The sequence below is a fragment of the Triturus cristatus genome, chromosome 12 (genome assembly GCF_964204655.1).
Source record: "Triturus cristatus chromosome 12, aTriCri1.1, whole genome shotgun sequence".
Classification (NCBI taxonomy): domain Eukaryota; kingdom Metazoa; phylum Chordata; class Amphibia; order Caudata; family Salamandridae; genus Triturus; species Triturus cristatus.
The window spans coordinates 80755507-80780655 of NC_140595.1; the positions used below are offsets into that span (position 1 = coordinate 80755507).

The following is a 25149-nucleotide window of genomic DNA, read 5'->3' on the forward strand; positions in this document are numbered from 1 at the left end:
CTAGAGTGCATCATACATACCCCAGTAAGGTAACATGACATCTCAGCAGTAACTACGCAAATGTGGGAGGACAGTGTGGTCGGCCAACCTTTGCCACCCTTAAGACCCTAAGGCAGTAATACCTGGAGAGAAGTTTTTTTTGTACATTGGTCCATGGCTGCCATTTGGCAATTTAGCATTCCACAGTTTACCTCCCATGCTTTTCTGTCATGAGCAACTAAGCAACATTGGTGAGTTGTACTTTGTGGTGCTGACGTGCAGCTATAGAAACGAGCATTGATAAAGCTAAAAATCTGGCGTTTGCTAGCCTGTGATGTTTTATAGATTTTTGGCAAATATATGCTATAGTCCTTAAAAGTGTAAATGTAATAAAAAGTACTAATGCTGCTGTGTGAAGGAGAGGGTTGCCAATAAAATACAGCGGATTTGTTGTCTGTAATGCTTCATCTCGGTCTGTGGAGGGAGCTGTAATTGTAGTCCTTTTTATTTGTCTATGACAGCTGTCAAATAGTCCTACTTTTATGTCGATGGTTACTGCAAACCATAGTCCTACTTCTATGTCTATGACCTGTCCCCGTTTTTAGGTCGAGGACCGTCCGGTCTGCCGAAGGCAGAACCGGAAGTCGGAGATTTAATGGTTCTGAGAGTGGCTCTTTAGCTCGCCTCTCTTTTTGCCTCTCCTCCATTGGCTGGCTTCCTAAACGGAGGCCAGCCATTGGAGGAGAGAGCCGTCCCTCCAAATAGGCTCCGTCTTTTTCAGATTCGGGGGCGTGTTCCGTGCTGTTCTTTCCACTTTTTAGCCACGCCCTTTTAGAACAGCAGGAACACGCCCCCGAATCCGAAAAAGTTTTGAAGCTTCCATCCGCCATTTTTTCGCTATCGTCTGGCCGTGAGGATCTTCTTGGCTGACCCAACGGGGAGTACGGCGATGCCTGGCGAGGTCCAGTGGAAGGAGCTGCACATCGCAATCCGACCCCGATTTGGATAAAGGAGGCGCAGCCTACGTAGGCATCTGCCTGCGCCACGACCAGAGGAGCCCACCGGACCGCTCCTAGCAGCGGAGAACGTGACTCACTGCCTGGTTTCAACATCTTGTGCGGTGAGTGTATCGGGTGCGTATCCTTTGCGGCGCGTTCCCTCACCGCCCCTTCCCACCTATCCAGCACGGCGTAGCCTCGGCCAGCACCGCCGGAGCTGCATCACCAGAGCTTGCTTCCATCGGCGGCCCCGCGGGGACAGGGTCCGTGGGTGAGCCGGGGGGGGGTCGATCGGACGTTTACTTGAGTGCTGGTGGGTGAGGTGAGATTCTCGCGCAGCATGGACCTTGCCTGATTGCCCCCGCCAACGCCGGCCTCCTCCTGTCTTGCTATAGACACTACGACCCTGTATATTCCAGCATAGATCGGTGCTCATTTTCCTAGCGCTACCGGAGGACTGCCCCAGAGTAAGCCCCACTGCACACAGCACCAACTGGCAGGACGCACACAGCGGCGCATTCGCTCTGAAAATGTTGGAGTACCCTATCCTTCTCCGCCTGTACTAATCTTGGGGCGATCTCCAACCTAGGCAGTTGCAGATCAGCTGCTGTAGAAAAACCTGTAGAGCCGGTTTCTTTACTCCTTCAGATATGCCAAGGGGGGGGTGATGAGCCACAAGCCGCCTAGAGAATGGAGGCTGGGAGCCGCGGGTCAGATTACGTACATTGCAAGGGTCCAATTTCAAAACGTTCTGGACCATTTTGCAGCGACATTTGCGCCTCTGACCAGGGCTAAAGCGACGTATTCCACATCTCTGTAAATGCAACTTTTGGGTCGCAACCCAAACCGATAAAAGAAATTACGGCGTCAGTGGCAAAACCTCCGCTAAGAGCCCCAGTGCACTCCTGACCTGGAGATGGGTGCACACTGGGAGGCAGCTTCCTTCTACCAGGGCAAACCCTAACTTTGTGCTTCATCCAAGTAATTCTCACTGAGTACTTGTTAAGAATGATTTTACCTCCAAAGGTGGACCGCGCTATCACTGGCTCTCTGTGCAACTAGTATAGTTAACTGGACTTAGTGGGCAGGAATCAATCAGTTACAGAGAGCTCTGTGGTGCTCTCACACCGTGTGTTTTCTTTGCATTGTGGGAATTGTAGTTTTGCTTTCCTTCTGCAGCGCTCGAAGTGCCAGAAAGAAATAAAGGACTGAATGAGATACTCCCACCAACACAAGAGAACTGGAGATCTCCGACTGTATAAACAAGCATTTGCAATGCAATCTGTCTCGCATTTCAGCTACTTTGAGCTATGGCTCCCTCAGTGCTCCTGTGTCCGGCTGCTGCTCTGGTCTCCTCCCCCTGTTCTCTCCGGCTGGCGCTGTTCGCTCTCCTTTCCCTGGCACTCGCTCTCTCTCCTCGGGCTAAAGATGGTGGTGTTCATGGCGGGCCGAAGCTCCCCCGTGACGTGACGCGCAGCTCTGACGGATGGGCCTGCTCCGGGAGAATCTGCGGCCTGCCGCTTGGGTGATTGTCCCCTCGCCCTCTCTCGCCTCAGCGCTGCTGCATACTCTCGGCCTCTCCCTTCTCCTGGGCTCCCCACCCTACGCTCCTGTCTGGGTTAAGTGAGACCCTCGGGGTCCCGGCGTCAATTTATTTTGGAGGATGCCCAGGTGAGTCAGCAACTAAATTCCTGATCTTTAGCAGCAACAATTTAGTTTGTGTTGAGAGCTCCGTAACGGAGCCAATAATAATTATTTAAATAATGCTGCATTAGAAATCGTAGCCGTCTTTCATGGAAGTGTGTGTGTGGGAGGCTCAATGTGTGTGTTGGTGGCTCTGTGTGGCTCAGTATGTGTAAGTCTGTGTATGTCTGTGTGGTTCTATGTGTGTAGCTGTGCGTGTGTGTGGCTCAGTGTATGTGTAGCTCAAAAAGTGCATAGGTGCCTGTGTGTGTGTGTGTGTGTGTGTGTATAGATGGCTCAGTATCTTTATGTGGCTAGCTCGGCATGTGTGTTAAGTGACTGTCTCTGGCTAGCTCTGTACGTGTAAGTCAGTGGTTCTGTATGTGGATGTCTGTAGCTCTGAATATTTGTGTGGCTAGCTCTCTATCTGTGTCTGGCTGACTCTGTATGTGTGGCTCTGTATGGGATACACTTATACACTGGTTTGGCTCTGTGTGGGTGGTTCTGTATGTGTGTGGGGTTGGCTCTCTCACTACGTCACTCTCTCTCCCTAACTCTCTCTCTCACTACCTCACTACCTCACTATCTCTCACTACCTCACTCTCTTTCACAACATCACTATCTATTTCTATCTCACTCTCACTACCTCACTATATCACAACACACTCTCTCAAAACTTCACTACATCACTCTCTCACTACCTCGCAAATTCACTCTCTCTTTCTAACTCACTAATTCACTCTCTCTATCTCACTACCTCACTCTTTCTCTATCTCACAACATCACTCACTGTTTCTATCTCACTACGTCAGAAAATACCTCTCACTAACTCACTCTTTCACTACCTCACTCTCTATTTCAATACCTCACTCTCTCTCTCTCTCTCTCTCTCTCTATCTCACTACCTCACTCTCTCTCTGCTTCTGCTAATGCAATAGGTATCACATATGCAAAAAAAAAAAAAATGCCAATAGAAATGAAAATGCCATTTATTTAGGGATACAAAAATGATTAAAAAAATAATGAGCAATACCAATAGCTCTACCTAGAATATTGCCGAGACCATTGCATTGTAAATGCTTGTTTGTTTTGAGAATCTGGTCACCCTACCATTTCAAAAACACTTCCCGGTGTTGCCAAAAGAATAGGCCCAGTAGAGGGCGCAGCTAGTGCAGTAGCTTTGAGTGTCTCCCCACAAAGGAGGCCTTGTTGGGAAAGCATCGGGTAATGTAAAGATGGACGCTGGCACGGGCTTCTCTTCTCTGCCATGGAATACTTCCCTCCAGGAGCTGCCTTGCACTCGGCCGGGAAAGTGAAATATTGCTGCCAACATTTCAAAATGAGTCTGCCATTGCAGCGAGTATACACGGACTCACGCTGCCAAAAATGTAGTCTAATGTATACATCCTTCGAGGCGCGTTACCTGGGGAGGGCCACCCTCTCTCTGTGCTGGGCATGAGGGAGGCCCCTGCGGTCCAGGGGGAGCCCCAATGCTTCAGGGGGGGTCTCATTCAGCCCATAGCCAATGGATATACCTGAGATATGGGGGACTCGGGAACCCCTCATCACATTCTGCAAGGGGGCCCCCATCATTTTAGCTCCGCCACTGCCGGTGCTTGTGTGAAATGTGGGCTCCTCTGACCGGAAGTCCTCTCACAGAGTGACGCTTCAGACTCACGCAGGCACTACTCCTGTCTGTTGTACTACTGCACATACTCTTAAGTGTTTTATGGATTGCCCCAAAACATCTAAAATGATACTATTCTGGGAATATTCATATACAGTTGTAAAAACGGAAAGGACTGCGCCCTCTGTGCAATTCTATGAAATGGTAAATGGACATTTCGGGCCCGAGTCACAAAGACGCTTTTGAGTGCGTGAAATAGTTCTGCTGTAGAACAACTTCATGTCTCGTAAATGCCTTTCTGAATCCATCCCAGGCTAAAGAATTCTGCCGCGCACTACAACGAGTTGTGTCTTTAAGTCCATTAACGTAAAATCTATTTGTACAAACTGCGTGATTGCAAGATCTCTGCCCTGCTGTCCTCCCCCCCCCCCTTTCACATTGGAATGATGCTGTCCAGTTCCCCTCTTTGGCTGCTGTGTACTGGCTTTTTTCCCGCTCTTGCCATTTCACAAGCACTTTTTTCACTGGTGTACCACAAAATGAGCTAATGTCTTGGTACCATTTCTACTGCTTGTGTAAGATGGGATGGGGAAAGAGCTATTTGCACATTAAAAGCGAAGTGATTTCACACTCATTTTGGTGTTTGCATAACAACTGATAACTAGAATAAATGTCCTTCATATTTCTCAACGTGAAATTTAGATCTCTGTTTGAGGCGAAATCGCCTTGACCTGTTATTTTTAGATCTGGCTTGACAGATCTGCTGTTTCTACCTGTTGTTTACATTGTAAATAGTGAGCATTGGGCCCGACTGATTCGACCTTGTTCAGCCATTGCTTTGGGACTGCCTCAGTCATATATTGGAAATATATTTGCACAAGTGCATTGTTCCTGAGATTTGGCCCATGGCCTTTTACAAAGATTAACTGGATAAATTAAAATACTAAGCAACCCACGAGTGCCCGCTGCTGGCCCACGAGTGCCCGCTGCTGGCCCAGGAGTGCCCGCTGCTGGCCCAGGAGTGCCCCCTGCTGGCCCACGAGTGCCCCCTGCTGGCCCACGAGTGCCCCCTGCTGGCCCACGAGTGCCCCCTGCTGGCCCAGAAGTGCCCCCTGCTAGCTCACACAGAGGCAACTACCTGGAGAGCTACCTTCAATGATCCCTGCAGTCAAGAACTTGGGAAAAGGGCCTTTCAGTGCAAAAGGGATTAAATAGGCCTTGCACTTGATCTGTAAGAGAACCCCAAGAAGGGAGTGTGTGTCCAGTCTCTGGATCTGCACTGCTGCCTTTCTGCAGCTGGTCAGACCACAGGGGTCTGGTTTCTTATGACATGGAGCCCTGCCCTGTCCCCATCATATGCCTCTACCTTCCTGGCCACCAAAAGGGGTAGAGACTAGGCTGGCGGCATGTGAAAATCTCCCCACCATGCCAAGATACTCCAGCTCTAAAGAATTACCAAGAAAACCATGAACTTGGGAGGATGGAATGGAGCAGGCGTCGCCTATGGTGGGGTGGTTTGAGACAGAGGCTTGAAGTTCCCAATGAAATAACAGGACTAATGGTGATACATGAAATGAAAAAAAGTTTGCGATTAAGGGCTCGTGGTAATGTCCTCCAGCTAACAGGGTTTTCTTACTTTCCCACGGATCTGGCAATGTTCCTGACACCGACAGTCAATGCGCTCACCATGGTGCACATTCTCTCTCCAGTGCATCCTCTGGGGATTTAGGCTTCTCCAGTGAGTCCTGCTAATAGTTTCCTTCTCTGAAGAGGTCTTAAATGAGCCCTATCTTGGTAGCACAGTGGTCGGTTGGATTGTCAGTGGGGTTCTAGCTCTGGTGGACAGCCGGCTCAAAAGCCAACATTCACCACATACAAGCAGGCCTCTTCTCTGCCTCGCAGATTACCTAGCCCCAGCCTTCCTTCAGTTGGGAACTTTGAAGAGCATCGGCTCCCATCGATAAAATGGCTAACGTTTTTGGGGTATCAATTATGCGGACATCCCCTGGCCTTAAAAATAGGAAGCTCTAGGCCCATATTGAAGTCTAAGCCATTCTTCCATGCTGCTAAGGGGGGTGAGGTAGTAGCCTTCCAATGGCGTGCAATGTCACGTTTGGCTAACGTAAGGCCCAAAAACATTAGGTGGTGCTTGTATATATTGCCACCAATCCCTTCCATGATGTGCAGGAGTACCAACTTGGGTGAGTAGGGAAGGTCCCATCCCAGGGCATCCGACAGGCAAGTCCACACTCTTTGCCAGAATTGCACAATCACCTCACATTGCCATATCGTATGAAAAAAGTTGACACCAGACCGAGGAAGTGCAAGGATTTTTGATGCCCTAGGCAAACTGATATCCAGCTGGCTGGTACCCTCCGCTGTTAGGGAAAGCAGATCTGCTGCTTGTAATAGCAATCGCACATCCCTCTCTGATGCTCTAGGTGCTTATTATTATATTACCTTTAAAAACAGTGGTATCTGGAACCAGACTCCTTGAGGGTCCTCCTTTAAGTGTGCATCTTGCACTTTCTATTTCTGTCTCACTCTTAACCCTGCCCTGTACACCCCATTGACATCCCTGCAGACACCTCTTATCAAGGTCCCCAGGGGGTGAGCCCGATGGGTCCTTTGGCCTGGGTCCCAAGCTCTTATGGAGCTTCAGATTTAGACCCCCCCCCGGTGACTTATTTTTGTGTGACAAGCTAGAATTGGGGCATTGACTTCAAACTCTGGATGTGATCCTTGGCTCTTCTCCCCTCCGAGGAGACCTGTTCCATGCAGAAGTTCTACCGCGGAGAAGGTTCCTCAACGTTCCTGTTTACTCGCCCCCAAACTGGCAAGAACTGAAGAACCCACAACAGTTAATCGTCCACACGGCCAGAGGAAGGCAGTTTGTAAATGGTTTTTATTACATAAAAATGTTGCAAAATAACCCTTACCACAGACCAGGTTACCACAAACTAAATTTCATAGGCGTGTCAAAGACTCCTGTGGTTTGAAACTAGTGGTTACCTCTACTCTTTAGACATTGAAAAGAAATTTGTGCACGAGAGCAGTCTTTTGCTGAAGGCACATTGGGGTTGTCACCCAGCTCCATTTCAGAGCACTATATCCAGTGCTGGCACTAATTTAGAGTATAATGCATTCTGGGAGTTGTAGTCGTGTGCCTCCTTTGAACTTACCGCACTAACACACTTGATACCAATGATTTGCAAAAGAAATGATCAGGTCTGGAAACGTAAAGAACTGATCGCATGGAGTGGGTTGTCATTTCTATGTCAAGAGTATGACGAGAAACTTCGAAAACCCAGCTCTGTGAAGTGAACCTTGATTTGGGAGAAAAGTACTGGATTAGTTGGTATTCTGAGGAAACTAAAAACAAACATCTATGGGCATGGAGCGACTTTCAAATTTTGATGGAAGAGGAGGTCACCCGCATTAAGTGCACACTCCCCGCTTCCACCGAAACAGGAGCGGGGGCTGCACCTTCTACCTGGTTGCCAAAACCTGGAACGGCCTCCTCCCCCACCCTGCAGGAATTCAGAAACGGCTTAAAGACCTGGCTGTTTGACTGACTACACCCATCAGCAGAATCCTTCCCCCACCCCCTGCGCCTAGATACCCTCACGGGTGATAGGCAGTGCTCTTACAAATCGTAATTGATTGAATAGGTTTGTCTTTTCTACACTACATACATGCTAACCAGCTATTGCTATAATCACAAGTAAATGCAGAAAAAATGAGAGTGCAACACATAGTGGCATCCATGCACCCTCCTATTGAGACTGACGCTCACTCGCACACTCACACTGTACCCCGCCCAGTATAAAGGTCATATTGGTGTACCACATTGGTTTTTACTTTATTTTCACGGATCCATAGTAAGTTCAAAGTGCCTCCCTGACTCCAAGGTGTAGGCCCGCTCTTCATCAAACGGGGCTTTTGAAGAGCGAGAGGAGTCCTATAATGAAGCATGACACATGGTGGTGCCTGAGGACATCCCGTCACATTGTTTGTGTTTGTGCAATACTTGGCTGTCATCGCATGAGCATGCTGCATAATGTGCTGTTTGAATAACTTTGGAGATTTTTCACCCAGGGGCTCTTTTGTGTGTAACCAGAACTAGTGGTGCCCACGTCAAGTCCGTGCTTGGCATTACTTGGAGAAATCTCTTCCATTGAATGTGTGATGGGAAACCTGCATATCTAAACCCATGAAATCCTTGCCCTTTTAGGGATGATTGCCTGTAGGTGACAGAGCAGTACACTCTGCATGCTCCTTCCATTCTTGGCCTCTTTGAATAGTGTGCACTCTACTTGCCCATATCACGCGTGGGTTCTTATCCTGTTTATAAATCTGACTGAGGCTAATGTATTCCACAGTTCGGCTTGTCCGATCACTCTACACACTCCGAAACAACACGTATCAACTTTGGGGTTAACATTTTACAAATCAATTTTAGTATTGGTTCCAATGAAGAAAACCACAAATGCAAGAACACAATGATTTTGTAAAGAAAGTCCAGTATTAGAAAGGTGGTGTGTTCCGTTTATTTATCCAGCAACACTAGTTATACATATGTTGAGTGCTTCAACACTATAAAGTTTTTATTTTCCGCATTAACCGTACATTTGGTGTCTACTGTGTGGCAGATATCTAAACACTTATAAGGTCCCAAAAGCGAGACCTATTGGCTATGCCAATGCTTGTTTTAACTGCTGCAATCTATTAAAGCCTCATGGAGAACATCAAAGCGGCCGTGAAAGTGATCGTGATCAAACATCAAAGCGGCCCTGCGGCAGCGAAAGTGAAAGTAATAAAGGTAAAGTGCGACACGCGCGCCCGCGCACATGCACTGTAGGTCTCGGCTGTCCTGGTAGCACTTTTTGGAGCCCTCACAAAATGTCTCGCCAGACCAGCGCATGCTCTGGGTCAGGCGAGACCTAAAAAATGGACAGTTCAGCAGAGTGAACGAATGTACAAGGTTCACCTTCTTTGTTGCAAAATACCAAAACATACATTCTTGGAAGCAGCCTAGCAAGTCTAACTAAGGGTTATGCAACTGTTGCATGGCTAAACACTTATAAGGTCCCAAAGGCGAGACCTATTGGCTATACCAATGCTTGTTTTTCTTAGGCTGTGTTAGTTTTTATTCACAGCATACAATGGGTCACATGCAGTATATCTATGTACTGGGAAACGCGCTGTGGAAAAGGGCTTTGAAATGTGTATCCTTTTAACCTCGTTTTGCTAGAACAGAGATGTGCCATCTTGGCAGACCCTAGTTTCCGCAGCACCAGTAGAAACATAAGATTTAATATGAAGTCGTGCCTGAAGCATGATGCTTGCATTGCTTTCTCACTCGGCTAATCACAAACCAGCCTTTGACTCTGGTGTCCATATTCCATTTTTTACCCATATGTGGATGAATGCCGAAAGCAGAATACTTGTAATCAAACCTAACATTGACTCTCTGGAGTCAATAGATTTTACTCAACCAAGGCTATTCCGTGCTGTTTTCAAGTGATCAGTATCACTACTATAGAAGTGTCTTGACTGTTGTTCCCTCAACTAGCGTCGGCAAATGGTGGGCGATCGGTCTTAGTGAGTGCAAAGGGGCAGCATATGTGGGGCGTGTTGGCCAGATGTATTGGGGACGACCCATAAATGGCTCCATGAGACGAGTAAGCTTTTTTGTTTTACATTAAATGGTTGCCACATCACTGGCTTCTATAGTTGTGAATACATGTGTTGAGGGTTTGGGGAGGAGGTGCACTGACGTTTTGCTTTCTAGGTTACAACCATTCTCTGAACTTCAAGAACAGCCCATTAGCTATCCCCACTGTGACTCTTGAGGGTCTCAGAAGAGAGACAGCGTACAGAGAACAGATGTGAGGCTGATGTGTATTTTATTTTACATAAGTGGCACTTTTCATAGAGCTTTTCAAAATAAACAGGCTGGTACACCAACCTTGATTCTAGCTGCAAGTACAACTTGAGCCTGGAAAAAGTCACAATTATTAAGACCTAGAGAATAATAGAAAATTACATATACAGGTAACTCAGGCAGATACTCAAAAACATTCAAGCACTGCATGAGTATGTGAACTTGAGAATGCTTGTGCAGTATGTGTGAAGTGACTGGAGTTGCAAGCTGCTGTAGTCACTGAAAAGGGGGCAGGTGAGGTCATTCAGTACAAATTCGGTGAACACCCACACAGTTGTTGACTTGAGGGGCGTCCACAAATGTTTTGTAATGTACTTGCAACAGTTTCAAGAAGATCTTGCCTACCCCTACTGTTTAAGGTCCCCCCCCTTTTTTGATCCCTGACTCCCTCTCTCCTCCCCCTCTCACATCTTCCTTCGCTCACTAACTTCTCCCACTAACCTTTCCCATAGGCCCTGCTTCGTCCCACTTGGTATTTCTCCTCAGCCTCTCCCAACTCTTATACCCTACCCCCCTCTTCTTCATTCTTTCCCTCCCATGCTAGCCTAATCTCTCAGGACTTGCTGTAGCTCATTGCAATTTATGTAATTAGATTGTGTTAAATTTAGCTGTTTTTTTATTGGTTTTGAATACTACCTCATTGTAATTTTGTTACTTTGCAATTAATACCCATGTAAAGCGCTCCGATACCCTCCGGTCCAGACAACGTATATAAAACCTTTTAAATAAATAAATATCCCTAAATCACCTGGGCCTTTATTACAGATAGAATGCACTGTACCTTTAACTGGGTGCGCCAGACCGGGTCAGTGCTCCCTGTCAGTCAATGCCCTGTTCCCAGTATAGTTGGCAACTCGTGCATGGGCTGGGGGCAAGGTGCTGGTGAAAGCGGATCTAGATGTTCAAAGCTGCTGGTCTGCCTTTCACTGTGCAGGCGGAAACCAACCTGGGTTTAAAGAGTAGCAGAGATCCCGCTGCATGCGGGCACTTGCATGCAGGGGGTATCTGAGGTGCCCTTTGGAGGGGTGTGCTGACTGCCAGTGCACCTCCTGGCAGTCTGCTTTCCTCTGTGGTCCTGTTATAATACGGCATGGACGCAGTGACTAAGTGAAGGGTTTCCTCATTTGCTTGGGCTAACATGTTGCCAGCAAGGCTCCCTCTAGGTTTTAACAGCCGAAAGTCTGTGGGGAAATAGTGGAGGGTTAGCAATTTGCATATGGTCAAATAAATCCTGTGCAATTCTCAAATGGGCAACATGCAGCAAGAATAGAACAGGGAGCAACAGGTAATCAAGCGTTAGACTCTGCGTGAAAACACATTGGGTTAGGAGCATGTTTGTTACGGTTACAATTGTCCCCCCACCCTAAACACCCAGTAAGTGTCATTGGGCACTTAACATGCCTGTTTAAGCCTGAAATGGAGAAAAATACCTTTGTCAGTCTGCATGAACAGCAGCCTAGAATATTCAGGGCTAGATGTTGACATCCCAGAGTCCTTGTTTACAACTGGCTCATGTCCTATTTTCTGGGCACCTAAATCAGTGGACTCTTAGGATGGCACTTGGCTTTCACTTATTCTCGTGCATATGGGGGTTTAAGCTTTACCAACCAGATCAGCTCTATACTAAGTTTGGGTGGTGAACTCCGCTCTTCTGTCGGAGTTTGCAGAGTTTTCTGCACTTCGCATTACGCGGAGCTCGCGGAGTTCCAAAAAACTAAGGGGAGTTTTTTCCCCACTCGCGTTCGTCAACATCAAGTTGGCGAGTGTGGAAAATCAACCTCCGGAGCGTATGCTCGCAACCGCTTGCGTTGAGAAACCATCCGTTCGCATTGAGAAAGCTGCTGCTTGAGTAAAAATCTACTCTAGCAGCAGAAAGGAAGCAGCGCCCGCTTGCGTTGTGCATGGTGCCGTTTGCGATGATTGCGCAGTGCGGACTAGCACCTGGCCCTGAAAATCCCAGCGGGCGGCATTTATCTAACGCACTCCGCTGAGCGGAGCTCCGCGTGGTGCAACTGAGTTTGTTTTTGCACTTCGCGGAGTTATGCATAGCGAAACTCCGCCCAGGCTTACTCATTACACTTATGTTTGTAAGCTTCTTTAGGGCTGGTCTTGGCCAAGACCTATCAATTTTTCTTAATGTATACGTATAATGTACTTGCTGACAGGGTTATTCAGCCAGCCCTCTTCCTCCATGGGTCTGTTAGTAAAATATTTCTTCCACCCACTACAGCATAAGTATGTGGAGCAAGGGGTGAATCCTCCACAGCCATTGGCTGATTTCACTGTGAGAGCGCCATTTCACAAGGAGCACATCAACTCACAAAATGGTGCCACGGTTTATGAGAGAAAAACAGTTTGCCTTTCAGGTATTTTATTTTTCAGATTGATAAGAACCCGGTAGCCTCAACGGTATTTAAAGTTTTGCAAAAAGCATGGCAAAACAAACATTGACAAAGCCATTAGGCTGATGATCAACCTCAGAACTACTGACTTTGTCAATGCATGTTTCATAATTGCAGTCTCTGGATGGTGTCCCTTCAGCATAGACCAGTGAAAAATCCTCCCAAAGAAGAGAGGATGTGGCCTAACGACTCGAGCGGTCGACTTGGAAGCTGGGGAGCCAGGTCCGAGCATCGTCCGGGTCTCTCAACATCCTGTGATTCTGGGCAAATCACTTAATCTCTCAGTGCGTAACAAAATGAATGTGTCCTTCTGTAATGCAACTGGTTTGCACCATATAAAACTCTTAGGAAACAAAAAAGTGAACTTCCTGACACACTGCCAGGCCCAGGAGTCAAACATTCTATCTACAAAGCAATTAAGACCTCGAAATGCAGTACAGGTTTCAAGTACTTTGCTCTTATTGTGCTGTTCAGATCCCAGAATACTTTCTTTACAGGCTATAAAAGCTGAGAGCTTTGAACCATGCTCTGATTGTCTCACAAAGTGAGGCGTGAGCTATGGTTAAAATGGGGAGATTGGAGCGACTGACCCAGTCAATGTGATTTATATTTTAATTGCATTTGTACAGCATGTTGGATCCTTCACAAAGCTCCACAGCACTTTGGTTGCACGTTCGTTCTACTTGGTTGGAAGGTGTGGTAGCTTACGCACTGGACTACGTAAAAGGCAGGTTCGGCTTTAGTGCTGGTGATGCCCGATGCAACAATGTTTGTTGGTGCCCACCATCCGTGGTGGAGGTGGTGTCTCTATGACCACTCTCTTTCAGATGCATTAAATTAGTTATATAGCGCCACTCATACCAGTTTAGGATGTCAGAGCACTTTGCAGCACAAACACATTACACTGAGACAATCAATCATACGCGTGTAAAGCCGCTTATAGGAAATTTTACATAAACCAGAGGACTACAAGGTGTAGGAATCGCATGACTTCCATGCTGGCAGGCACTATAGTTTAAGAGTGCTTGGTCTGGAGAAGAACAAACTTAGAATTGAAAACAGAACACCGTAGTTGGGGGTTCTCTATAATAATAAGAATCCATTTTTACCTAAATGAACCACTTTTGCAACATTAATCTATGCTCTAATCTATACTTTGCAGTGTGCATGCAGTTCTTAGATTTTTTTTTTCCATTTTGTTTAAATTTAATTTATTTGTTTTTTTGTATAAAAGTTACTGTTTACAAATGGAATAAAGTACTATATACATGTTGGCGATTATCTGGTGGCGTTTGCACGTACATAGGCTTGTATCGAGATAAGACAACTTAGTCACATTTAACTGAGTTGAGGTAGTGCATCAGTATACAAGCAATGCACAGTGATCATAGTACAATTTGTGTGCCCGACAGGTATGCTAACAATTGTCTCCTACGCCCGAAGTTTACCATGTTCCAATTGATTTGTGTGTCCATTTGTCTATTTTGGCGCTTACTTTATAGAAAACAGTATAATGCGTGTTTAACTAAACAACAACAACATTCCGAAACACCAAGGTCGTTCCAAGCTAACATTTATGGCTGTGTTCTAGCTATTTTCATATCTCACGCCCCACCCACGCAAGACTGGGTAAAGTATAGTTCGGGATCGTTCCAGCCCCTGTTTATATCATCCCTACTCCTTCTTATGTTAAAAATTCCCTTTAATCAAAGGGGGATTCGGTCAAGGAGGCAGGCAGTATTGGCCTGCTTTGACCCAGCATCCCCACAATTGAACATTAGACTAGTTAAATTTCTTGAAGCAGCCCGGGCAAAAATACCAAACTGACATCAAGATCTTCGGGCACCACAGCCTTAGGCCCATCAGCTTTTTGTTGGGGGTGATCCAATTGGTGTAGGCATCTGGGATACTTGCAAAGGTGGCTACTGTACGTTTAAATTTGTATTTTAACTTGTAAAGACAATGGAAGCACTTTTATTAACAGTGATGATATTTTACGGAGGTCGTATATTATATTATACGTAGGGTTTTTAATTTTGCATGTATTGCATTGGTTTTAAGTAACTTTGCAAATAAATAAACTTCGTACTCCTTCTTATACAGCATGTGCATCAGATTATTGTGGCTAGCACTTGAATTGTGGTCTGTTAAGTGCCTGCGTCTGATCCCAACCTGTCGCCATTTTGCGAGTTATTGCCTTCAGTTTCCTGATCTACCTGTTTCAATTCCACCAGCATCACATCCCAGTACTGGGCAATGGGATATTTGCGCAGGCCAGCTATCTATTCCCTGTGCAGGGCTGTGCTTTCTGCCTGCGCCCAAACCGCTAGTGAATTTTTCCAATTGTTATGGACGGGTGGGTTTCTGCTTTTCCATCGTTTAGTAATTCGTCTTTTGGCGACTATAAGGTTGTGTAGTGTGAGTTAGTAGTGCCTCTGTCAGCCAATGCACTATATGGGACCCATTGCCCATTACATGTAGTTGTTGGATCAGGAGATGCATCTCTGGTTCAGCGTTTGTGTCTCCCCAAGCCGATGTGAGTGCTGGTGTAATTGAGTTGTAAACCAGGAACTGACTTGCCGGCAAGTCCTTCTCGTCAGACAATCTGTCGAAAGGAATCAAGGTACCTTTGGCGTATAGGTCACCAAGCAAGTGTATCTCGGCAGCATGCCAGTGTGTAAATACACTATTGAGAGTGCCCGTTTTGTTCCTCGGTGTACCCAGGAGCGGCAGCGCTGGGGCATAAGAGATTGTGCTCCTAGTGAGGTAGAGGTTGCATTTATGGCAACGGTGGGCTAGGGCTAGGCAAGTCGGTGACAAATTGGGGGGGGGGGGGGGCTATTGGATGAAACAAAGGGTAAATCTAGGATTGTGACTACGGTGGAAGTGATGTAGCTGTGCCATTTAAGTTAAGCCCGGCAAACCATTTAGTCACCCACTGCAGCTGCACAACCAAGTAATATAGTTCCATATTGGGGACTGCTAGTCCTCCACAGGCATGGGGGTATGGATAATTTCCGTAATGCTATTCTGTGGCGGCCGAGTTACAGATGAAGCCCAGGATCAATTGCTCCAGCTCTTGGAATGTGTTAGTGGGAACATAAACCGGGAGATTGGAGAAATAATACAGTAGCTTGGGCAGCATTACCATTTTGATCAGGGCAATTCTGCCCATCACGTTTAGTGGCAGTGTTTTCCAGAACTTGACCTGTGACCTGATGGGTGCATGCAGTTCTTTGATGACAGTTAATAATTCGATCTTCTATATTAGGATTTTAATTTATAAACTACAAGTGACAAAAGTCTCTTAGAAAAGCAGTAACCCACTGACCTATTAACATTATATGCACTGTGTGGTCTGCATGGTACACGTTCTTTACCGCAGGCATATTAATAATCTTCGCTACTTTACGAGTCAAAACCTCAACTAGACAAAACTCCTATCCCTCTCCAGGGAGATCCTTAATCACCGCAGTTATCTTGACATTTTTATTGTTGCTTGGAAATTGCTGGAAGCAAGAAACGTGGTAGCAGGTGTTTTTAAAACCACAAACTTGCAAACACAGTGCCCCCTGAAGTCAGCACTTTGTGTGGTAGCACCGGTTGCACTGCCCTACAGCCGGCCCTGGTAAGAGGTGTTTTAGGGCCACATGTATCCTTATTTCAAATAGCGATTACTCAATTGCGTTTCTCTGCGAATCGCATTTAGGTAACCGCTATTTGAATGTATGAAACTCCATGAGTTTTATTTAGCGTTTCCTAATGGGTCGCAAATCGACCTACCTCATGAATATTAATGAGGCAGGTCGCAATTTGCAAGCATTAGAAATCTCTAAAATCACTAGGCTCGTGGCCTTCTGGGGTCAGCAGACCACCATGTCTGTGATTGCTTTTAATAGAAGCTATATTTTTTTTTTTTTACTCAACCATTTTCCTGAAAGGAAAACAGGATGAGTTTAAAAAAGAAAAATGAAAAGCTTTCTTTTCCTTTTTTAAGAGCAGGCATTGGTCGCGGGATCCCCTTTCCGTTTGCAAATGTGTTTCCACCTACTTGAAGTAGGTGGTAAAATGCAAATGTTTGGATCGCAAAACATTCCTACATACCACTGAGATTTGTTATTAGGACAGGACGCCCTAAACATGCCGCCTCCTAATACTAAATCGGAATGTATTTGCAATTCCAAAATTGAAATTCGGTAACATGTTAATGAATTGCAAATTGGAATTCATACATACCAAAATACATTTAACCAGTCACAAATCGGGCCGTTTGCGACCAGTTAAATGCATGATACATGTGGCCCTTGGAGTCGCTGATGAGGACCAAGGATACTTCCATTGTGTTGTGGCAGACTTGTAACTACTCTTAAGCCTGCAGTGAAGTAAAAAGAGCAGGAGCTACAGTCTCATCTGTTTGCCTCAGACCTAGCAAGTTTACCAGGGGTCAAAGTACAAGCAGGCAACACGCCCCCCACCCCCCTCAATAACAATGATTTGGTACTGAAACGCATCCATAACCAGGATGCAGTGGGCCCCTCGAAACGCTGGTTCCAGGTGAGCCTGCACCTGCTGTATTTTAAATAGCTGCACCCATAGTTTCCTACTAGTTCTACACAGTGGCGGCTTCTGACTTCGGGCAGTGGGAGTGGAGTTTGCCGAACTAGCTAGCAGGCTTTCTGTATTTATTTATTTATTTATAAAGGTTTGTATAGCGCGAACATGACCCAGATGGGTATCAAAGCACTTCACACTTGGAGGGTAGGAAATAATAAAGGGAAAGACAGGCGTCAATTATTCTTGGTATGTGATGGTTTCAGCGGTCTGAACTAATGTAACTTGTAACTTGCATTTAATGTCTTGCGTATTCTGCCTGATGAATCCGCGTGTAGAGTGGCTGATAAATAACTTACACCGAAAGAACACAGGTTCACTGGAGCATAGGCCTGAGAACGTCATGCACCAGCTGACGAACAATAGTTACTTACCTGTAATCTGTGGTTCTCCAGTATTGGTATCTTTCAAAGATTCACATGCCTTAATCATTCCCCGTCGTCGGAGTGAGTCCCACAGTACATAAAAAAAGCAATAATTATGCACATAATAACCGTAACATAGAACCAGGAAGTAAAGTAGCTAGAAACTACAAGGGGGAAAAAAAAACTTCCACATTTATGACTTGTCCAAGTCATTATATACAGTTCAAACTGCAGCCAATCAGGCGACAGCAGCCTCCAAAATGTTCTCCTCAGAAGCTCAGGCTCTCAGATTTTCTCGCACAAGAGTGAACCAAAGTGAAAAGAGCATAAGCGAGCCTCTGAGGGGAGGTGGGTGGGTTGCATGTGAATCTATGAAAGATAGCAATACTGGAGAACCACAGATTGCAGGTAAGTAACTATTGTTCTTCTCCAGTATTGGGGTATCTTTCATAGATTCACATGCCTGAATCAGAGTAGAAAGCAGTACATCCATAATAATGCTCGCAAGATTCTACTTGTAACATAATCATATGTACAAGAGACATTATGCAATAACAGACATAGAAGTTCCATAATATGCATATATATATAATCTACTGGCGGTCGCCAGTAGATAGTTAAAGTTAGGACCGTGTTTCCATAGGAAATCTCAAAATTCTAGTTTGAATAACTTTGGCGCCGGTTGACGAATCTTCGCAAAATTTTCAAAACTAATGGGGCGCTCCGCTAAGCTCCTGAAAGTCTCGGGGGGGATTCGTCAAGCGGGGGGCCGAGAAAAAACGGGGGGTCCCAAAACGCGTTTTCCCCATGCATTTTCCCATAGGACCTTTAGTCGAAGGTACAGCCCGAACGGCTGAACAGAATTACTTGAAATTTGGCAGAGGTAGTCCTCAGGTCAGGGATGTGCCTTTTGCATATATGGAGTCAATCTGTTCAGTAGTTCCAGAGAAAATTGCAGTAAAAAGCACATACATATCTATAGCCGCGCACCCTAACGTGCGCGAGCGTAATTCTGATTGGTTGTTACATGTCAGTCAACGTTCAAATCGGTCGAAATCAGGAAGTGTCGGCCGCCATTTTGTTTGTTTTCAGTGCGAGAGTGGAAAAGGAAGGTGGCGAACGTGAAAAAGGGGCAGGGTAGAGAGTTCCTGACCCCCTAGCCTTGGTCAGGTGGTCCCTGAAGGACCCCGAAGGCAGAAAAAAACATTTACATTTTTTTTTTTAAATCGCGGGGGTGCGCGCACGGTGAAAAACCATTAAAAAAAATTTAATACGCAGTTTATTGAAAAAAAAAAATATATATATATATAAAAAAATAATAAGACATACATACATCTGGTATACCGAACTCCTCCTTCTCTCAGAATGCGATCCCATTCAGTTTCAACCAATACCGAACCTTCTGTCCATCCAGAATGGACAGATCTGCCATCCGGACCCTGTATCTCTGAGATTGGCGGCTTGGCGCCTGAGCACCTTGAATTCGCTCACTTAAACATTCCTGCGGACTGTAAGGAAGTCTTAGCCAATGCTCGAGCGCCTTCCACTATTAAGACGTACAGGCTTAAATGGAAGAGATTTTGCATGTGGTGTCAAACTGCCAATATTCATCCAATCCATGCAAAACCGGAGCAGATTCTACCATTCTTTTTGCACTTGGCAAGATCAGGCCTTTCCCATTCTACTCTTCTGTCTCCAGTGACTGCCCTGTCCCACCTCCCTCCCTCCCTTTGGCCATTAATCGGAACTCCCCTCTCCACCCCCCACCTGGGCTCCCACCCCTCCCTCACCCCAGACTTCTCGTCCTGACTAACGCAGAACATCCTCCAAGTCCCCCCGAACTCCCAGCCTCCATCCCCTTCTCCTTGATTCCCCAGACGCTTTTTAATATAGAACTCCATCCCGCTAACCTATCGTTTTAACTCGCCTCTCTCCGAAAGGATGTTAACTCCCTCTCCTCACTTAACCGCCCCAATCATTCAATTTCCCTGTGTACTGAACAAAACAACACTACATTCCACCAGCAATGGGATACTACCCCCCCCCCTCTGTAACGATACACTTAGAACATTTCGCGCCTCAAGCCACCTCCCCGCCTCTGAGCTCCATGACCTCTGTAATCCTTACCCCCCCCCGCTCTTTGACTACTGACCCTCTGATCTCACAGGCATCTATCCCTGTGATCCTTGGGACTAGCAGAATTCCAACTTCCCCAGCTTAACCAAGACTTCCCCCACAATTTACCACTATCCACTCCTGCCCCCTCCTACAACCAACCCTATACCCCTGACTTGCATGCTGGTTAACTGTCGCTCGGCTGTCCAACATGCCATTGAAATTTTGGAAACCATCCTTAGTGAATCCATTGACATCGCCTTTCTTACTGAAACTTGGCTTAAAGATCACTATTCTTCCAGTCTTGACCTGCTCTCTCCCCCTGGCTACTCCGTCCTCAGAAAAGATAGACCTGTCAAAATTGGAGGCGGTCTAGCAATACTCTATAAAAACTAACTCCAACTCTCCCCTGTGCTAAACTCCGATCATTCTACTTTTGAATACCTCGGAGTGGAACTGAAAGTGCAGTGCTCCCCTCCAATTCGACTCCACAATATCTATCATCCTCCCGGCGACCCTCTTCCTTTTGTAGAAGAATTGTCTGACCTTCTTACCCAATCCTCACTTTCCAACTCTAAAAACCTCTTCCTCAGAGATTATTACCTTCATTGGAACAAAAAGGACGATCCTATGGTTAACCTCCTCACTGATCTACTTGACATCAATGACCTAAAACAACTATGCCACTCTCCTACTCACTCCAAAGGAGCCACTCTTGACGCTATCATTACTAGCAATGAGCTGGCCTCCCTTTCCTCCATCGTTCCCATCGACTGGTCCAACCACCACCTCATCCTTTTCATGATCACTAACACTGTACTACCCCCTCTACCCAAAACCATCAAACAGATGAAATTGACCAGGAATCTTCATCTTATCCCCCCAGGTGAACTTGAGACCAAAGTCAAAGCTCACCTTCGACTCGCTCTCCTCCATCCCAAAATGCCAATGACCTCACCGAACACTTAAATAAATCCATCGTTGAGGTCCTTGACCAAATTGCCCCAGCCAAACTAAAACGACAGGAAAAACTCCTCCTCCAAATCCTGGTTCATTCCAGATCTCAACAATGAGAGGCGCGTACTTAGATCGACTAAACACATATGGAGGCAAAACCCTTCCCCCTTTAATCTCTCTCCTCCGATCCGCTGGGTCCAACTATAAAAAACACATCCTCAATGCTAAGACTTCCTTTTTCCGCTCACAACTCGACCGGGCCAAAAACAGACCTAGGGAACTCTTCAGCATCGTTAAAAACCAAACATCCTCTGCAACCCCCAAGGTGATTGCCACCACTGAGAGATGCGAAGAAATTGCCAACTACTTCTCAGAAAAAATTTCCAAAATTGATCAATCTTCGCCCTAACTCCCCTCCCTATTAACCTACTTCCCTCCCTGGACATTTCCTCCAATTCTCCTTCATTCTCTACGCTTCCTCATGACTCCTCATTGTACCCTCCTATCGTCCCTATTCTTGAACCTGTCCCCATCATACATGAGCAAAAAAATAATGCTTCTTGGCACGAGTTCCAACCAGTCACTGAACTTGATGTCCTTAACGTCATTTCCAGACTTAAACCGTCATCTCACACTAAAGACCCTCTCCCTTCCAACCTTGTCCAAGATCTAAAACCTATCATTGCTCCCTATTGGACCTCTATCATCAACTCCTCCTTTAACTCTGGTTGTGTCCCTGCTTCCCTCCAATTGGGACAAATCACTCCCATCCTCAGAAATCCTGCTGGTGACCCTAATGACCTAAATAACCTTCGTCCTATATCTAACCTTCCTCTTCTCTCAAAAGCCCTTGAAAAATGCGCCCTGCTCCAACTAGATAGACACATTGATTCATTCAATCTTTTAGACTCTTTCCAATCAGGCTTCAGAAAGGGCTGTAGTACAGAAACGGCAATGCTAAACATAATTGAAGACATCGACAAAGGCGAATCCTCCCTTCGCATTCATCTCTCCGCTGCTTTTGACACTGTTAACCACTCTACTGTACTTAACACACTGAAAGATCGTTTTGGCCTCAACGGTTCAGTCCTCAAATGGTTCACCTCCTTTTTCCATCACAGAACCCAGCACATTAAAATCCGTGACTGCCTTTCCAAACCTCTGCCCGTCTCCCTAGGGGTCCCCCAGGGCTCTATCTTCTCCCCCTCTCTATTTAATCACTTCATGGAACCCCTCACCCTTATCCTTAAACAAGCGGGAATCAATTACCACCTATACGCCGCTGACACCCAACTTTACTATAAGATTCAATCCCGCTCGGATGCTCTTCACCTCAATGATGCCTTGAGTAAGATTTAATCCTGGTTCCACTACAACCACCTCAAACTCAACCCAAAAAAGACCGAAATCATTCTTTTCTCCCCTAAGAATAACTCGCTCCCCATTCTATCCTGGATCTCTGACCTTACCGCACTCAACTGCTCTCTCACTATATCAAACTCAGTTAAATCCCTCGGTTTTAACATTGACCAGAACCTTACTCTTATCCCCCACATAAAAAATTCGGCCAAAAGCGCTCTCTTCACACTCCATCACTTTAAGAAAATAAAACCCTTCATTCCTGCAGACGACTTTAAATTAGTCATCCAATCGCTGGTCTTGTCGAAAATCGGCTATGGTAACGCCATCCTCGCTGGAACCCCTAAAGCCCACCTAGCCCCAATCAAATCTGTTCTGAACCTGGCTGATAGGCTAATTACTGACCTCCAAGGGTTCGATCACATCTCCCCTGCCCTTAAAGCCCGCTATTGGCTTCCCGTTGAAGTTAGAGCTTCCTATAAGACAGCTTGCATTACGCACAAAGCCCTGCATCAACGCTCCCCGCAGTACCTCACAGACAAACTTCACAAAGCTGGCTGCTCTAGAGCATTGTGGCGCTCCAACACCCTCGCTCTTGTCCCTCCTCTGTTAAACAAGGAAAACCGCACAATCTCGTTCCTTTTCCGGGAACGCGCCTAACATCTGGAACTCGCTCCCTAAAGATCTTCGTTGCAACCCCTCTTACGTCGGCTTCAAAAAAGACCTCAAACGTCTCCTGCTCAACAAATACTGGGGTCGTTAATCCCTTCCCTGAGCACTCATCCCACCCCGACCTCCTACTGTTCTCCTCCCCTCTCTCATCTTCCTTCATTCACTAACTCCTTCCACTAGGCTTTCCTATAGGACCTGCTTCTTCCCACTGGGTATTGCCTTAACCTCCCCCCCCCCCCCCCTCCTCAGCCTCTCCCCATTCCCATACCCTTCCCCCCTCTTCTCTATCCTTTCCCTCCCTCGCTAGGCTAATCTCTCAGGACTTGTTGTAGCCCATTACAATACCTGTAATTTGATCGTGTAAAACTGGAGTTGTTTTTAATGTCTGGATGGGTTTAGAGTACTACCCTATTGTAATTCTGTTTCATTACAATTAATTATCCATGTATAGCGGTATGATATTGCCTTAACCTGCCCCCCTCCCTAGCCTCTACCCATTCATATACCCTCCCCCCCTCTTTTCCATCCTTTCCTTCCCTCGCTAGCCTAATCTCTCACGATTTGCTGTAGCCCACTGCAACTTTTGTAATTAGATTGTGTAATATTTAAGCTGCTTTCTACTGTTTTTTTTTTTTTTTTTTTTTTAATACTACCTCATTGTAATATTTTGCTTTATTGCAACTAATACCCATGTAAAGCGCTCTGATACCCTCTGGTCCAGCCAGCGCTATATAAAACCTTTTAAATAAATTAAATAAATTAACCATGCCCATAAAATATTTATTCTCCAAAGAAAGTGTGGGCCTTTCTTGCACACTCTGTGAAATACACTCAAGATAATATAATTCAAAGTCGCGCAATGCCCACCGACTTTCTTTACGATGTCACATTGCCTCCTTCTTGCCTCTTCGGGAGACTTTTTCACCCATACAAGGGAATCAGTTGGGTCAGTTTTGCACAGAACCGGTTATAAATAGCGAGGGAGGCATTGGAATACAAACAAACAGCGAGGAAGGGTAACCATCTTTGAGATGAATTCCACCTGCCACTGAAAAGTTAATTGCAACAATTTTTGCAGCTGCCTCAAGATCTCTTAGTAGATCATCATAATCCAGGCTTTAAGTGGGATGAAAAAACTGGAGGGGGGGGTCTCTCAAAGGGGCGTGGCCAATGTAATTAAGGGCGTGGCTTAAAACGTATAAACTAAAAATCTGTGCTTAGCATAGTGTGCCGCCCGACTTGTATTTTGCTGTTTCTGTCATTGCATCCAGATACATGATACAACAAGTAACATCATACCTACAACAAGTCAGGACTATTGGCTTTGTCAATAAATAAGCAGCAACTATGGCTTGTATTTAAAATTGAAAAAGCTTTCACTTAAAGCCATGCTGATACCACGACGATGTTTCTGCTCCTGAGTTTCAAAAAGAGAAGGGAAATCCAGAGAGAAAATGACTTTTTTAAAGGATTTCCCTTCTCCTACAACGCTCATCCTGCCGTAACTTCTCCACTAGTGAGTAGTGAGCAGTGTGAGCACCCGCACATGGATGTGCCTGCTGTCACTGCAGTCCGGGGAAAAAACGGACTGCCTGTGCCAGGGCATAAAACCGAGCCCCATAGAGACCCGTTATGAGGCCCCCTTATAAAAACACTGCCGGTGCTCAGACCCGGTGAGACCCGGCCCACTTAAAGCCCTGATCATAATTCAGTTCATACAAGTGAGATGTTTTTCTGAATTTCTTGACTCCCATATTCTTTACAGCAGTGCTTAATTTGTAAAAAAAAAAATATGTGCCAGGGCCCTTGTCAGGAGGTCACTGCAGCTTGCACCACCCATTGCCCTGCCAGCGCTGGCAATGGCAGTACCAACACAACTACAAATCATCACACTCCTACAAGAGTGACAATTTCAGGCCCCCGAAGCTATACGGCTTGGGTGTCGAGCATTAGTCATTTTTAATGTATAAAGAATTACTACACAATTGTAGTTGTGCTCCTTTCTAAAAAGACAGACAGCGCCACTGTGTGGTAGAGTGTTACATGTGCAGGTGTTGACAATTAAGTGCCCTCCCGAGCACCGGAGACCACCGGCTCAAATTAAGCGGTGCTTTACTGTTTATATGTCGTCATATGCTGTAATCACTATTTCGAGTGAAGTTGCAAGTTGAAACACTTCATCAGGGGGGGTCCTCCATAGTTGTAGGGTGCAAATCATGTACCACAAATATAGAAAGGAACAACAAACCCGGAACATCTAGTTTGTTCCCATTATTTGCGTGATACCAGATGACAATTTGTGCACCAATAGCTTTGAATCCTGAAAAACAGCAATGGCCTTATATGAGCTTATTGCAACACATAAAACTTTTCAAGATAAGCAAGGTAAGGCTTACGGCTTTGACAGGTCACTCCCAATATGAAACGGGGAGCC

The 25149-nt window shown here is 45.9% G+C and overlaps 1 protein-coding gene across 3 annotated transcripts in view; it reads left to right on the plus strand.

Moving 5' to 3' along the window:
- LOC146772630 (methanethiol oxidase-like) overlaps window positions 1–25149 on the plus strand; it is a 201531-nt gene that overhangs the window by 17804 nt on the left and 158578 nt on the right. Inside the window, exon 1 of one of the 3 annotated variants that reach the window (XM_085638728.1) lies at window positions 2387–2648. The exons of the other annotated variants lie outside the window; for them this stretch is intronic. The gene's annotated coding sequence lies outside the window, so the exon portion shown is untranslated. Of the gene's footprint in view, window positions 1–2386; window positions 2649–25149 lie in introns of those variants that run through there. 3 annotated transcript variants of the gene reach the window in all.